Consider the following 17587-nt stretch of genomic DNA (forward strand, 5'->3'; position numbering starts at 1 on the left):
GGTCCAGTAAAACTTATTTGGGTGTGCCAGACAGTGGTCATAATCAAAGGCAGAAAAGGCTATTTGGTGTATGCTCTTAATGCCATTTGATCAGAACTGATGGCAATAGTATATACTTGGCATATGCCAGTAAGACCAATATTCCCTTGCATAGCTCAATGGTTCATATCACAGACTTTGAGGCTATAATTAGACAGTAGTGAGGTGGATCAAGATGCTATAACAAGATATGATAGGCAAGTGTTATTTTAATCTGTCAGGATGGAAATAAAAAAGTAAAAACTCATGAATAAAAGTGACACAAAAAGTTTGAGAGTACACTATACACAGCATGCTTAGAAAGAGGGCAGCAGCAATAAAAACCTGTGTCATGAAGCAGTGCATATCAAACCATCATGATCATCTTCAACTCCCATTTTCACATTAAAAAGACAGGCTTGGAATGTCAACTGTTGTCACCTTTTTTGATTAGTTTATTTTTAAAAGGTTTGAGTGCAGCCTATGGTAGCCAACTCAGTACCAGGCAGACACCCAGCCAGCCAGTAGCTTATTGACATGGGCTGTTGGTCTTTATGGCAGGCCAAAAGGGCTTCATAGATCAACCCACTGTTAGCAATAGTCTCTGGTGTAGGTTAGGTCCTCAACCCACTTAGCACTGGAATCAATGTGACCAAATTACTTTGAGCTCATTTGTATACCACTAATATGGTTTACAGTCTGTGATCTCCTATCTAGAAAACAATGCACACCACAGCTGATGCCTAAAGTGGTTGTTCTACACAACTCTTCCCTAAATCAATACCATGTAGAGTCTGTGCTGCTGCAGAATCAATTTTATTTCCTGTCAGATTTACTGGGAAAACTACATTTTATCCTTGAGTTGGAAATACTACAATGTTTTTCTAAGGTGGTAGGAACCCTACACAGACATGGGTAGATCGCTAAAACTCCAATAAGAAAAGACATCGGGATGGAAACCTGTGCTTTGTGTCGCCAAGGTGAAGATCTTAGCCATTATGCAACTGTGTCTAGTACCTATCAAATGAATTTACTTATTCGTGAAATGGCCATTTCCAAAAATATTTACTTTGAATTGCCCATTTCATCATTATACTATTTGTTTTCTAGAAAAATGACATAATGCAGTTTCTTAACAACATTTTTACCACTGTGGTTTGCACACACACTGCATATGTAATTATAACTGCCAGTCAACTGTATAATGGCAGGTTATGCAAGCTTTGTTTCTATACTATGACAACTGCATGCCTTCTTGCAAAAGGCATTGAGTCAAGGGTCTGAAAATTGCAAGGTTCACTATTTCCAAGATGGATGATACAGTCATACTATGTAGGAATACAGATAAGTAGCAGCTTAATGTTTTCTGCTGACAATGCCTTTTGGTCAGAGTATATCAACATTCTACTTGCATAACTTGTTGCTTTATCACACTATTTGCTTACTTTCAGATTATCTGCCTTATCAATAGATATCTCAACTTTTATTGCTCTTGATGCTTCACTTATTGTAGTCACATATTCAGACGCAAATTTGCTAATAACAATGGCAACAAAACCAGATAAAAGATCGGTAGCATTTACTATAATCAGAATCACTTGTAGATGTTATATGAAAATGAAAATGCAGCATAAAATATTGCTTCTTTAATCAAAATACAGTACAGAATAATGAGATGTCAAAAAAATGTGTTAGCAAATCTGTTTAGCTGGGATATAGGGAGGAAAGTGATAATTAAAGATTTGCTGTTTCCAACTGGGTAAGTAGTATGGATTATAATATATACTGACTTAAAGAAATGAGTCACTGAAACTCATAGCACTGAACATCACTCAGGCCACAAAATTATTGCAGTGTGTATAATGCTACCACTGCTGCTGCTCAGGTAATTACATTTACAGCTTGTGTAAAATGCCTTCTAAATCCGTACACTGTTTAGCTTGCTGAACTATATAAAAATGCAGAGATAATTGCATGACTACATCAAGGATCATAGATTAGTACTATGATAACTGCCCTTATGGACCATTTTAAGCCTAGCCACTTATCCCAAGTGAGAATCAAACCCTGCATCTCGTGTCTGTAAGGTAAACACCTTAACCATTATGCCAACATGCCATTGAGTTGGTTAGTCCCATAAGACTAGTAGCATCTTTTCATGGTAGACCTTAGGAGGCATTCATACTACTAGGGGAAATTTAGACAGTGCATCAGGGCACCTCTCCTGCTGTTTTCTTTACTGATGCTGTGGGATCTTTTAGATCCACCTCAGCTACCACCAACTCAATCAGATGGGGCCTCACTTTAATGTCTCATACAAAGTATGGCACACTGAGGGGTGCATCACCCCCTTATGCTGCACTGTAGTGACAGCAGTCAATCTATCTGGTGGGGAAATAGAATCCACAGCCTTCTGCACCAAAGGTGAGTGTACACCATCTTGCACCACTGACACTATTGTTTGAAGAAAAGCTGCTCTGTGTGCCATAATGAGGTCACTGCTTTTATAGAACAAACTTGGAATCTGAGAAAAATCATAGCATATGTCGTAAAAGGAGAGACCTCACGATAACAATAGGATTCACCTTCTTGAGACTAGCAGCTAAGGTTTTGGCAAAGAGTAACACACATATTACTTAGAAGTATTGATGTGAAGGTCTTTAAATTAAATTCTCCACATTTTCTTAACATTGTGACCATGACTTCCCTCAGAGATGCAAGCATGCATCTTTTTACCCCACAAAAATGAAACATTCTGATTATTTTAGCCACCATCATTTGAAAATTTCACTTATGTGTAGATTCGATCTACCAAAGTAGGTCTATATACATATATATATATATATATATATATATATATATATATATATATATATATATATATATATATATATCTATATATAAGTGTGTGTGTGTGTGTATGTATATATATATATATATATATATATATATATATATATATATATGTAGGTCTATTTCAAATGCTTGAACTTGCAGAACATCGAACCAGACATCATCGAGTATTAGATGATTGATGTTCTACAACACTGAGCATGAAAGTAGACTAAGCGATTTTTTTCTCCCTTGGAAAAAAAATTGTGGAGGTGGCTATTCATACTTTGGCTATTTTGCTCATTATGTGTCAATGTTGTGGTATTTGGCCAATTGTATTTTCGATTTGTTAATATAGACCAATATATTTTAGTGTCAATGGGTGTGGGGGTGTGGGGGGGGACGTGAAATAAGAAGTTTTCATGTTTTTGGGGTTTTTTTTTTTTTTTTTTGAGTTTGATCCTCTGGTCCTCGATGAAGTTCGATGTTCTGCAATTTTGATACTCTGAAGGGGACCCATATATAGATTAGATATAGATATAGATATACAGATGTATACACATATATAATTCTTTTATGTGGATGATAGTCTTAAATTCTATCTGCATATAAAAAAATTGCATAAGAAAAATCTCATCAAAAACTGGGGATGCTTTACAGATCCAAAAACGTACTCACAGATGCAATTAAAACTACACTTGCCACTACTCATCTCCTCCTCATACTTTTTTGTGGCACTCCCATCCTCACTGACTTCCAGGCTTCACAATAATTAAAACTTAAACAATGTTATAACAAAGTTGCTAAATTTGCAGTAAATAACCCCTTCACACCCCACCACTGTATAGTAGTAAAAAGCCTAAATTGGTTGGAACTCCCTCATCAACTAACATATCCACAGCTTTTAACAATTATACAGTATCCATCTGCATGTCCAGCATTAAAAAACATTCTACACAACTATGTTGCCACTTGGACATTGTGATCTAGTAAGCAAAAACTCCTGTCTGTCTACAAACCTATCACATCTACTGGGCATTGTCTGTCCTTGTACAAAGTTGCTAAGGCCTGGATTTCCTTTTCTCTATCCATCAGGTCAATACCCTCCCTCACATCTTTCAATACGACTCTGAAAGACTTCCTATCTAAAATCTAGCTTTGCTCTTGCTCAAACCTAGGATAAACTACATCCCTAAATGTGAAAGAGTACCTTTTCATTCCTTATAACGCCTTACTCTCACTTCTTCACTTACTTCCTTACTTCTGTCAAATTCTCTTTCCTGACTTTCTCTCTAAATATACAACAAGCCTGTTTTCCCTCAATTTATATTGCAATTGCTATTTCTATTAGACTAACTTACCTTTAATTTCTCTATAAATGGTCTAAAATGTCTCTAAATATTAAATGATTGTCATATAACTTGAATTGATTCTTAGCCAATGTTTTTAAATTATGTCTAATTTTATACTTTTTTTAAATTGCAGATGTTATTTTTCAAGATTGTAAATGATTGTTCTTAAAATATTTTGCAATAATTTGGAGCTTTTCTCACCAAGCCTCCTCTAAATATGGGCTTCTATTGAGTCTGACTTTCCTGGTAATCAAATCTCAATAAATAAATAATGTATGATTGAACATACTTAATGGTGAATATAAAAATAGCATCATTAAAAAGTTTAAACATGCAAAAGAGTGAATGTCTTAAATACTGAACTTGCACAAGTTAAAGAACAGAAAACTATTTCCTTTCCTGATCTTCACCGTGAAACCTCCTATAGCACTAGCATCAAATTTGTCTGCATAGTGGTAATGTGATGCAAATTTTATTATTCATTTTTTTTTTTTTTTAAGGTAAGATGTAGGGTTAGTATTGGAGGCAGGGGCAGGGCTAGGTTTAGCATGTATTACTAAAGTGTTGCAGGGGATCTGGATATAGATACAGATATGTGTATATATATATATATATATATATATATATATATATATATATATACACACACACACACACACACACACACACACACATATATATATATATATATATATATATATATATACACACACACACACACACACACACACACACACACACACACACACACACATGCACACACACATGCACGCACACATCTATTTATATACATATATATATATATATATATATATACACACACACACACACACACACACACACACACACATATATATATATATATATATATATATATATATATATATATATCCCTTTATCTAACCCTGACCATAGCGGTAATACCCAAAAACATGTACAAACATGCTTAACCCTTTCCAAACTGTATTTACTAGTCTCAGTGAAACCTACCTTTGAGATATCCAACTTTAAAGTATATGAATGCTCGACAATCTCTACCATCCTTTATCTTTGTCAACCAGTTGACAAAATGCAGGAGAAGTTTAAGTGTTTCATTAAAGACTAAACACTCATATGAGTGAAGCTCTAAAGAATTATCACTTTTGAGCAAAGGATTGTATGAGTGAATGCACAAAAAATTAACAATTTTCATTTGTATGCACCCCACACACTCCCTGCTAATTATATATACTAACTTGGAGATCAAACAACAGTTGGGTAAGGGAATTTGCCATTGCCCTACAGTACTGTGATCCCATTCAAAAGACTGCCTGGAGAGAATCCATTCATAAGAATATGTGCTCATATGAGTGTTCACTTTTTTTACATAAAGGAAAAGCTTTTGATCATGTCAATGATCACTCTTCTAAATTGAAACTACATATATATATATATATATATATATATATATATATATATATATATATATATATATATATATATATATATATATATACACACACATATATACAAGCTATATAAACTATTTACAGAGGATGTCTATCTTATTTATCATCCTGTTTCTTCTATAAAACATAGTAATTTAGTCCTGTCTTTCTTGCCTTGAATTCCTTAAATTTTTTGTCATTCTCTTTTTGATTATGACTTGTTTCAACAACTGCAGCAATTGTGATGCTTATAGAGGATTATTTTTTCTCTATTTCCTCTTAATATTTTTTCTTGTGACAAACATTATTTGCCCCAGAAATTTCAAATGATACTTGGGTATTAAATAGAACTGTTATAATATTGTGACACTATCTGACAATATTGTCTGAAGCAGTTCATTTACTTCATCATTAATATATATTGGTTCTATTCAGCTTTAATTTTTGTTTTGCATCTACATTACTCCATTGTATGATTTTTACAGATTGTAGACATCTTGCATGAAAAAAAAATCTGTATGAATGCATTTCCCAGTATTTATTTTCTAATATTGTGCTACTAATATTTTCCTGCATATTAACTGTTAGTTTTTTCTGCCATTTTTCTTGTTGAAAGATCTCCAGAATTTATCCTTTAATTCTTCTTTATATAAGATAATCATTTTACATAAACATGACGGAAGTGATCTATTTAATTTCCTTCAAATATAATTCAACAAAATATTCATATTTTTTGGTATTTTCTGTTGGGAAATACTTATCTTCTAAATATTTTTGTCTTTTATTGTATCCTGATGTCCAGAATTGGTATCTATTCTTCTTTACCTAAGTGACAATCATCTATAATTGTTGTACCATTTTCAGATTTGTCTCCTTATAACAATTATACCAGCATATTAATTTTTTTTTCCACTTTTGTAATCTTTTAAAATTTGAACTAGATAATGTATTTTTTCAAAGTGAAAGGCACAAGTAAACCTAACCGATTTTTGATTTCTGTATGCTAACAAATGCAGTACTTATACCCAAGTATTGTATTTATATATAATGATTTTGAGGCTGAGAAAAGGTTGTATTCTTAATAATTGCTTAATACCAATCACATTTTATTTCATTTATTCTCTTTATAAGGAATTAATTATTACCGTGTCTGTATTATTTAATGAAAATGTAAACCTTTTCAACTACCTAAATACTTATAGTCTAAACAGCATTGCATTTCTAGTCCAAGCAATTTCATTCTTCTTTTTTCATGGGATCAGATATATTTTTGTATGCTATCCTCGATTTTGCTGAATGCTATGCCATTTTTGTACCACTTTTATTTTTAATTTCTTTATATTTTAGATGGTATTTGGGGAATATGGCCATTTTACAAGTTATAATCTATCTTCAAATAAAAAAAAAGTTCACTGCATATCACCATCAAGTTATTTGCATTTCCTAATATATTGTTATAATTTCTAATTTCTCCTTTCTTCACAACTACTAATTATGATTATTCCAGATAAACTAATTCTTGAGAGTTTTTGTCATCCCAAATAGTAATTAGGATAAGGAACAACCTTATTATGAAGATAAGGGATAACCTTATCAACAGGTTTTACATAAAGTAAATTTTTCATGTAGATGATTTGTAGTAACTGAGAAACTTCTTTTGAAATCCAAACAATTTTAAGATCTTGAACAAGTAATCCCGTGTAAGTGTTTCAAATATTTTTTTAAAATATCAACACTAACAGACAGTGTTTCTATTTTATTAATATCAGTGGTCGCTATTAATGTTAAAATTCTATTCATGTTGTATTATATTTTAATAAATCTAGTTTGGTTGTAATTTATAGTATCAGTAATATGAGATTTTAGACTGTCTGATATTATCAACATGATTTTGTATTCTGTTTTCAATAAAGATTGATTAATCTTTATGACATATATTTTGGAGGTATTTGTTTTCTTCACAGGTAGGACAAATAAATATTTCTCAGAAGAAGGTTTATCTTTATGGATAGTAACTAGAACTCTGTGAAAGAATAAATCTGCTTCTTGGTGTGATTTTTTGTAAATCTCTGGAATCAATTCTTCTACCACATGTGATTTAAAATGTATTACTTTTATTTTTATTTTGTAAATAGCTTATAGGTTTAATTAAGTCAAGTATAGCCTTTTCTGTTATTTTCTTGTTATTCAATTTGCTGACAAAGTTTTCCAACATAGAATCTGTCAAGTCACAGTTTTTGTTGACCATTTTTTTTAGATTTTCATAATATTGTTTCAGTGCTAAAAATGTTATTCTACTTTACTTTTTATGTCTATTGTCTTTTGATATTATAATTTCTCTTATAAAATTATCTTTGGCTTCTAAATTTGATAATTTGAATAGATATGCATCCCTTCTTAGTTCATTGAGTACTTTTGAAGTTTTATTTTTTTAAAACAATAGCTGTTTTATAATGAATATTTTAATATTCTTTATTAACTTAATTGGCTTATTCTTATAAAGCTTTGTCACCATTTTTTATGTCCTTTTACTGGTGCTTAGTTTATCTCAAATGTATAACAATTCATTTGCCCATTATTTAATTTTCCTTATACATTAGTTTATCATTTCCCCATACATATAGGCCTTTATTGAATCCCATACGGTGTATTGTTTTATGTCTTCTGTACCGTCAAACTTTGCAAATTCCTTAGATTAATTTTCAAATAATTTGCTAATTTTCTTTATGTTTGATTAAATACGCTTTATTTCTAGTTATCCTTGTAAGTCTATTATTATTATGCAAAAATATTATGAATCAGGGCATTGTGATCAGAGAAGAGATAGTGGATAATTTAAATGTTTTCACTTTAAGTTACTAATTTGCTTGCAGTTAATATTTTGTCACCTCTGGATTAAGGGAAAATGCATATGAATAGTGGCAATATTCTAACTAGTCTTTGTCTCTAAACTTAAATGAATCTTTTAATTTTAGCATTACTATCCGGTACTTAAAGGCTTTTGCTACTGCTGAAATTCATGATTATTTTATTGCATTTTTTTCTGATGTATTAAATACACAGTTAAAACATATACCTATTAACATGTTTCCTTTCATGTTTTTCTTTACTATTTCTAAATTGTTTAGATATTCTGGCTCCCATTTCTGTAAAGCAATAAAGATCTACCAAGACAAAATTTGAGTATTAAATTTCAGTATCAGCATATTTAACAATATATTGATCTTCTTATTTGTGGGTTTTTTTCATAATCACATTTTTCCAATGGTATACGCACACCCTTCTTTGTTTAGATGTAAACTGAGTTAATGTTTCAAATTGGTTGAGTCTCTACTTTCTTTATCAGTATGACTTGTGTGAATTTATTGATGATGCCTTGCTCCTTCTTAGTTGTAATATATTTACTTAAACACTCTCTTTTCTGAATGAGTTTAATCCATTAGCATTTACTGACATAACCTGATTGCCCATATTGCATATTTTATTGGATTCTAATATTATGTTTTAATTTTGATATAGTTCTCTCAAAATTTGTAAAATAAGTTTTTGCATTTGAATTTATTACATGCACAATATTTGCTTGTTTACTTTTTAATTCTTGCTACTATCTTATTGTATTCCTTAGAATTTTCTTAAATGGACATTCTGATTGCTTTCTTTTAAGAACATCCAAAGCAACTATTATACAAGCAGACCTGTAATCAAATATAAAGATTTCTAGTTCAGTTAAAATTAGCCAATTAAACTACCCAAATGTACTTTCTTTTTTCCTCAGGATTTATGATACTACTTATTTCCCGTATGACATAGAGCTCTGTTATACATTCTTATTTTATCTCTTTTTTTCACCTTTCTTTTTTTAACCATAACTTCTCTTATTATTATGCTATTTCTTTTTTCTTTTTCATTTTTGCTCCCTTCCCCTTTCTTTTATTTCAGTCTTTCTTTTCTATTTCTCTTTTTCTTCCACTGTTTCCTCTTTCTTACATGGGTTCATGGGTAGGTACTAGGCTATTGGCCCTAGGGTCTATATAAGCCTAGCCAAAAAGGTACCCTGGCTTTTGCTGCCCAATAAAATTATTTGCCTGTGCCCCTGTTGAGCAGAGCCACAGAAGTGATCTCATTTATTTCCCTCTCATTCTCTCTTGTGTCCCTTGGTTGCATATTCATTTTTTATCTTCTATTATTCTCATTAATTTCTTCATTATTGTTCTTTTTCTTATTGTTCTTTCACTTTTTCTTTTCCTTTTCATTTATAATTGCATTCTTGGCATGCTTTTATTCTCCTCTGCTAAAATGTTTTATGTATTGTAGTGAGATAATTTATATTGTTTGAATATTCATAGGCATATGCAATATAATATTATGTTATACTGTACATCTGCTTGTAATCAAGATTATGGGGGGTAATTCAATAAAACCTACATGGAGCAATCTACTGTGTAGGCATAGTGGCATAGCCCCAACACAGAACATGGCCACTGAGCAATCCAATAAGCAGAGTGGAGAGGCGTGCATGAGTGTGCGGACACGGAAGTGTCTGTGGAATGCAAATCACTTCATCTGCTCCAGGGAATGCAAATCATCTTATCTGCTGGTGAATTCCATGCAAATGAGGGTGATTTGTGATCCAATAAACAGAAATGCACCCGTGTAAGTGCTGTGTTAGTGTAAGAAATGTATCAGGATAGATACTGTGTATCACACTGTAAAATTTAAACAGGGGCTGTAAAAGACCACAAATAAGGTTGCATTTTGCACTATAGGCATGCAAATGACCAAAACTATGGGCAGTGAGTCTATAAAGCAATGCAAATCTTTAAAAAATATTATTTTTTGAATGCATACATTACATTTAAGCGGCATGCAATGACACACAAAAATGACATTATGCAAAATAAATAAATAAATAAATAAATAAATAAAAAGTTTAAAAACTTACATTTAGAAAGTTACAGAAATATTGCATTATAGTGCCCAGCATGCAGAGTCATACAATGGCAAGTTTCAGTGGGTGCTAAGGAGGCAGGTCATGGAGTAGTGAAGTATCCAGGCTATACTCAATTAGGTGTATGTAAATGAGCTAAGGTTATTGAATAGCAAAAAGAACCACAGTATCTTCAGCTGCAACCCATGGTAGGGCTAGAACAATGTAGGTAGTAGTAGAACAGGTAGCTGACATAAAAAGTCATTCTATGTTTAAGTGGATTGGAGCTTAGTGGCACCTGTTTGCACTCACCTAAGTACAGCTAAGCAGGGGAGGTGTCTGATGCTACTAAGCTCTGCTTAGCCCCATGGCACATGTTTTAGCTGGTTAAAGAAAAGCTAAGTGTGCCTGTGCACAGGGGAGGGTCCAAATTGCTGAGCACTGTTTACATTAGCACCTCAAGATTATGCGGTGTGCTGCAGTGCTTAGCAGTGAAAGAAATTAAAAAAAAATAAATAAAAGGAAATAGCCTGGGAAAGCCAATCAAGTATAAATGACTGAAAAGCACTGTTCCACTGACATTGGCCCATTCAAATCCCTCAATGATAACTCTAGCAGGTGCAATGCATTATAGTCAGCCAATCACACAGGCTGCATCTGAATCACACCAGTATAAAGTATGCATACACCCTTCAGTCTGATTTTTTCCACATACTTTGCACCATTGGAGTACACGCTTGGGAATTTTAACTGACAAAATGATAGGGGCTGCTGTACCTGTATATGCTAGAGGTTGAGTTTAGTGATTATGCTGGTGCAGACAATAGGCTCAGACTGAAATGGAGAAGAGTGTTCAGGCCCAGGGTTACCTTCCAGAGGCTACATGAGCTGGAGAATGTTGAGCAATATAGCGTGGACAGGGACATACTACAAGAACTCACTGACCTCTGCCGCCCTCACCTCAGACCCAAAGCCAACAGAGGGAAACCCGATCCAGTGGAAAAAAAGGTATGTGTAGCCTTAAGTATACTAGCTACAGGTACTTTTCAAAGACCTACTGGGGACATGATGGGGGTCTCACAGGCATCTGCATCCAGAGTACTCTACCTGTTCCAGGATGTCATGCAAACACATGCCAGTGAGCACATTTATTTACCCCGCACCCCTGAGGAGAGGGTCAGCAATATCTGTCTCTTCCACCATGTAGCACACTACCCTGAAGTACTGGGTGTCATAGACTGCACTCATGTGCACATCAAAGCACCACCCAGTGAGGTAGGTAGAGTCTATGTCAACCACAAGGGGTATCACTCCATCAACTGCCAGGTCCTGTACAATGCCCAGGGCATTATCATGAACGTGTGTGCTGGCAGCCTTGCAGTTATCCTGACTCCCACATCTGGCATGCATCACAGTTGTACCAGACATTTGCCATTGGGGACATCCCGTACTGCCATCTACTGGGGGATGCTGGCTGTGCACTGGAACCAGGGATGATGACACCCATCACAAATGCGCACACATCTACTGAAGAACACCACAATGAGGCACACTCACAAACTAGGAACATCATAGTGCATGTGTTTGGGATGCTCAAGTCATGATTCCACTGCCTCGAAATATCTGGTGTACCCTCCAGTACTCTTCAGCCATATGTGCACACATGTTCACAGTATGTGCCATGTTACACAATATGATCCTGCAGAAACAGCTGCGGCAGGAACATCACAGGGAAGGGACACCCATCCCCCCACCAGTGCCAAGGTCCCAACAGCCACAGGGGGACTCAGAGGAGGGACTTCCTGAGCTTGTCCCTGTAGGCAGACGTAGGTGTGCCTAGTATTCTCTGGCCTTGGCAAAGAAGCAATGCATAGCACATGCACTGACAACCTAGAGACTTAGTGACTGACACCTCTCTCTGACTCATATACATAGTAAAAAGGATACCAGCCACACCACACAACCTGTACCTTACCATGTCTAGGTTGTGTACTGCATGCATCTGACAGACTCAGCCCTGAAGCACTGCTCTCTCAACTGCTGCAGGTACAAGGTATGTCACACTTCTTTACAACAAATTAATGGGGTAGTAGACTGTGGTAGCATATGTATGGACCTACTGCATGTATGCAAGGGAATAGTGTCGGCTACCAGGATAGCCACAGACAACTGACAGCTATGTGGGACAACAGAAACTCTCTGCCCAATAGTGGCTACCCCATAATATGCAGTAGGCCCCAAGCCAGCAAAACCCACTGCACTATGCATTGGAATTACAAACACTGGGGGTCACAGGACTGATGATTGACTGTCAATGCTAGAGTCCCCTATCTCCAACACATCCATGTTCCTATACAACTGCAGTAACGGTATGTTTGCAAGGTAATACCAGTAGACCACACAATTCCTGGATTGTCCCAATCAACCTGGTGACATGTACCAGTTCCCCAATATGCAGGGGTCAATGTGCTATGTATGTCTGTGTTTGATAGTGTCAGAAAGTAAACTGCACTGTCTGGTGGCTGTCATGGCTTACTGGGCTAAGTACATTTCTGTGGTTAATAGGGTACATGGTTTGAGACTGGCTGTCCCTACTCTTTTGCATGTGAGCCACACCTATGGTAGGAGTTCTACAGACTGTTCATATGTTTGTTACTGCAAGAAAGCTGGACAAAGCCAGAGACAATGGAGGGACAGGGGCCACATATATGGACAGCTACAACTCTGAGTAACCTAGGCAGTGGCTAGTAGAATAGCAGGTTGTAACAAGTCAGTGTATCACTGGGATATGAAGGCTGTCATGTAACTGTGTCAGCACTTACAACAAGTTATTGTTCACAATCATTCCCCCACAAATGTGCAGAGTTTTGCAGAATGTCCAATTTATGCCTTATATATCTGTTCTATTTGTCATAACATTGCAATTGTCTGGCAAACTATTGGCAAATCAATAAAGGTTGCTGTGAAAAAATAATGATAGACAGTTGAGATGCAGACTTCATAACCATCAGAACATGCAAGCTAATACAAACCCATTGTACCAAAAGTTTGAAAAAGCAATATTAAAATCCTGTCCCCATGTTTGCGCCTGTGTCCTACTGTTATATTTGACCCTGTCCAGACTTCTGGCTGTAAGAGTTTGGGAGGTATGGGCAACATGTAGCCTTATAATAACAGTGCCACACAAATTATCTGAGGACCAGAGCAGATGTATGGGACACAATGCTGGACAACCTGCAAAACAGGCACAGTCAGAGGTGTGAAGTCCATAACCCTGTATGTGGTGTTACATCTTCTACCCCAATCACTGCATACCTACAATTACATAGAGCAGCAACTGTGGACAAAGCCAGGAACTGGAGCAGGGTAGGACAAAGGCCCACATATAAGGGAAGGGAGAACTACTGGCCGGACAAATGTAGAAAGTGTAGAATAGAACAGTTTGTGCAGTAGCATGGGTTCCTTGCATAGTAGTGGAAGACACTGCAAAAACATACAAGCTCCGTGGCACATGTGATATGTATATAGTGCTGTAGTATGTAAAACTAGGTAGGTAGGAGTTCTACTCTCAACAAGAGAAGTTTATGAGGGTCTGTATGCATGTATGTATATCCCCTTGCAACAGTGTGACTGTGTTAGGACCACCACCATACCTCTCAACACCTTAGAGCAAGAAAGCTGAACAAAGCCATACAGAAAAGTAGGACAAAGACCAAAAAATAAGAACAATATTTAAATATTGCTCTTACAAACAAAGAAAATTGATAGAATAACATGTTGTGCATTAACATGAATTTTCAGAAGGGTATGAAGTCTGAAATTCAAATATATGTCATTATTGTCTAACTTCAGTCTTTAATGTTTTGCCAATAATTTGCCAGAAAAACACAATGTTATTTAAAACAGGCCAAAAAATATGTGGCAAACATCAGGACATCCTGCAGAAATCTGTACAGGTGACAGGTATGGCCACCACTTGTCCCACCATGCAGGTTGCAGTCCATGTTTGGTCAGGTGTGACCTGTGGAAACAATTCAAACAATACAGAGGTCCCAAGAGTGTAGGACAACAAACATTTCCTAAAGTTGTCTAATAGTTGCATAAAGCAGTTATTTTACATCAGAAGCATGTTAATGTTATGAGAAATAGCAGAAGCTATGGAAATGTGACAAAAATAAGCTGTTATATTGGCAGAAGAAGAGAAGTCTTGTCCATTGCACTTGCTGGGGGTATGGTTTGTCCTGCCAAGTTTCACAGTACATGACGTGTCCCACATTGCACATTTGATAAGGTGACAACCCTATTCTGTGTTGCCTATGTGTGTGCAATATGTAGACATGTGGAGGCCCTGTGAGTAGCTGCTGCCCCCAAGGACCCACATGTATCTAGGCATGAATGCTAACCGCCACCACCCACATTTGTAGGTACTGCCTAAGACTGTGGCAACTGTAAGTTGTGTGTTGTCTGTTACTGACCCACCAACTGATATTAACACACTGCAACAGGATCTTACATTGGTTATGGAATGCTGCTAAGGTCCCGGCCTCAAGATGAATGCAGAAAATTGTACCATCATACTATATGGCAAGGACATGGCCCCACTATTTCCCACATCAATGGCAACCTCATAAACACACAATCTGCATTGAGAGACCTGGGCACTCAGGTTTTTAACACTGTTGCATTCAGCCATCAGGTAATGACAGTGGTCAGAAAAGCCTTGTATGTGGTTGACCATATAGGTAAAGGGAGTGCATCCAGAAAAAAGGTGAACATTACATCTATATTGTCCACCGTCAGTGCAACAATAATTTAGTACCATGGCCCTTTTGGTATGTACCTATCCAGACATCAGCAGCAACTGGAAAGACCATGGTAATACCCACAAAAGTAATCCATGGCCTCCAACATCCGTTCCATGCAGACAGCCTCAAATCCATAGTGCCCCACTAGGTATTGGACAGGTTTCCCAGAGGTGTGCTGTTGCATGCCTAGATGGCAATGTTGTGCTCAGCCCTTCAACAGCTGGCCCACATATGTGAGTTTAACTCTTTGTGTATTACAAGCATGATAGCCCTGAATCTGATATGCAACATCAACAAAACCTGCTGGAGAGACAGGTTTGTCTCCCAGAGGCTTTCCTGTCTCAGGAATGCACTTCCCATACATGTCAAACAGAGTACCATGCAGACCCTCATCAAGTGCATCTGTGATGAGTGGATGGGAAGCCACAAATCTATCCCATGGGTTGCACTTGTGCCCCTCAATGAAAGGGGCAACAGGTGTTGACTGATGATCCTGTTGTGGATAAACTAATGGCTAGGCATGCAAGAGACCCAGGTCCATTACTCTAATAACCTTCTATGATCCAATGAACCTATAAATCTACTGAACTCCCAGGTGACATGTATCAAGAGTAACATGCTGTGTCAAGGGTTATGCATACAAGATGACACTGTCTTCCCTCATTATCCCTCATGCGGTCTTCTACACATTTGGGTAACAATGCACATATACATCCGTACTTTAGCAATGTCATATTTCTGTATTGCCACTATGCCATCCTAAGCTGCTGTATTGGCAGCAGGTCCCCACAGCATAGACACACAGACACAGACACCTGGAACCAAAACAGAATAAGGTTTGAGAGACAACAGTCAGTCAGCAATACTAACAGAAATACAGCATCATGGTACAAAGGTACATACACTTTGATGTGTATGCATGACACAGGCCAGCAGACAGCTCCTTACAGGGCATAACACTACTGCACTACAAACTACCATTAAGTGTACTATATTCACCCTGTGCATCAGACACATATTAGCATTTCCCTGCATCAATGGTATGGATAACAGGGATGTGGCATAGGTATCATCACATGCACAGGGTGTGGTGTGGGGTTGCCAAAGACTTAGGCTGTGCCACACAGTTGACATGTGTGTGTGTGTGTGTGTGTGTGTGTGTGTGTGTGTGTGTGTGTGTGTGTGTGTGTGTGTGTGTGTGTGTGTGTGTGTGTGTGTGTGTGTGTGTGTGTTTGTCTGGAGGAGTGCTGGTCAGCTGGGGCATGGAGAGGAGCTGTGTGTGGGTCTGGCAGTGACCTGCATGTGACAGTGATGTGTGAGTGTATGGATGTACAGAGTCAAGCCATGTGCAAGCCCAACATGAGGTTATGTTGGACACATGTGGGCCATATATGGAAGACTGTACAGTTCACCGCCTTTGTCCATGAACACGGGAACTGGTTCTGCCAGGAATGGCACTGGCCCCACCATGTCCAGGGCTAGATGCCTTACTACTTGCTGATGGTGACTGGTGTCTGCTGGGTCTGTGTCTCTCATTGGACCATCCAGGACTACATGCCCATGTCTTGCCACTTTGTGGTGTAGACAGCACTCTCCCTTAGGTAGTGCTGGTGGTACTTCCACTACTGGACTGTGACTGTGCATGGCCACATGGGCTCTCAGCTGATGTTGTTGCTGACCTACATCTATGTCACCAGTGCCTTGCTCCCACCACGTTTTTAAGTACAGACATTGCACAGTTAAGAACTGACAACGTTTCATCCCACCATCTATCCACTACATCAGCAAAATGATGTAAGGCATCACCAATGCTGTGCATGGAGTCATGTATGCCAGGCAGTGCTGTATCAATGACCCTGAGCGTCCATCTGGTGTAGCATTCACAATGTGCCTGTGGTTCCATGATGGACCAAAACATGTGTCAGGTGACACATGCTATGATACCTCTAATAGGTGCTGGATGGGCAGCAGTCCTCATTTGAGCATCCCTGTCAATCTGCCTGTCTGTGACCTCACCAGCTATCTGGCTGTGGCTAGTGTCTACAGTCACAGATGCCATAGCCCCACACTCTCCTGTTCAATGTGACTACCCTCTGACTGTACAACATCTGTGGTTGCTGAGGACTGGGTATGTGTGGGCATACTGACTGTGTGCTAAGACATTGGGAGGGGAGTGGGATGTCAACCAATGGGACAGATGCATCCCCCAACAACCCCACCTGTGCC

This window comes from Protopterus annectens, chromosome 3.part1 (genome assembly GCF_019279795.1).
Source record: "Protopterus annectens isolate FY-2018-M chromosome 3.part1, PAN1.0, whole genome shotgun sequence".
In the NCBI taxonomy this organism is placed as follows: domain Eukaryota; kingdom Metazoa; phylum Chordata; order Ceratodontiformes; family Protopteridae; genus Protopterus; species Protopterus annectens.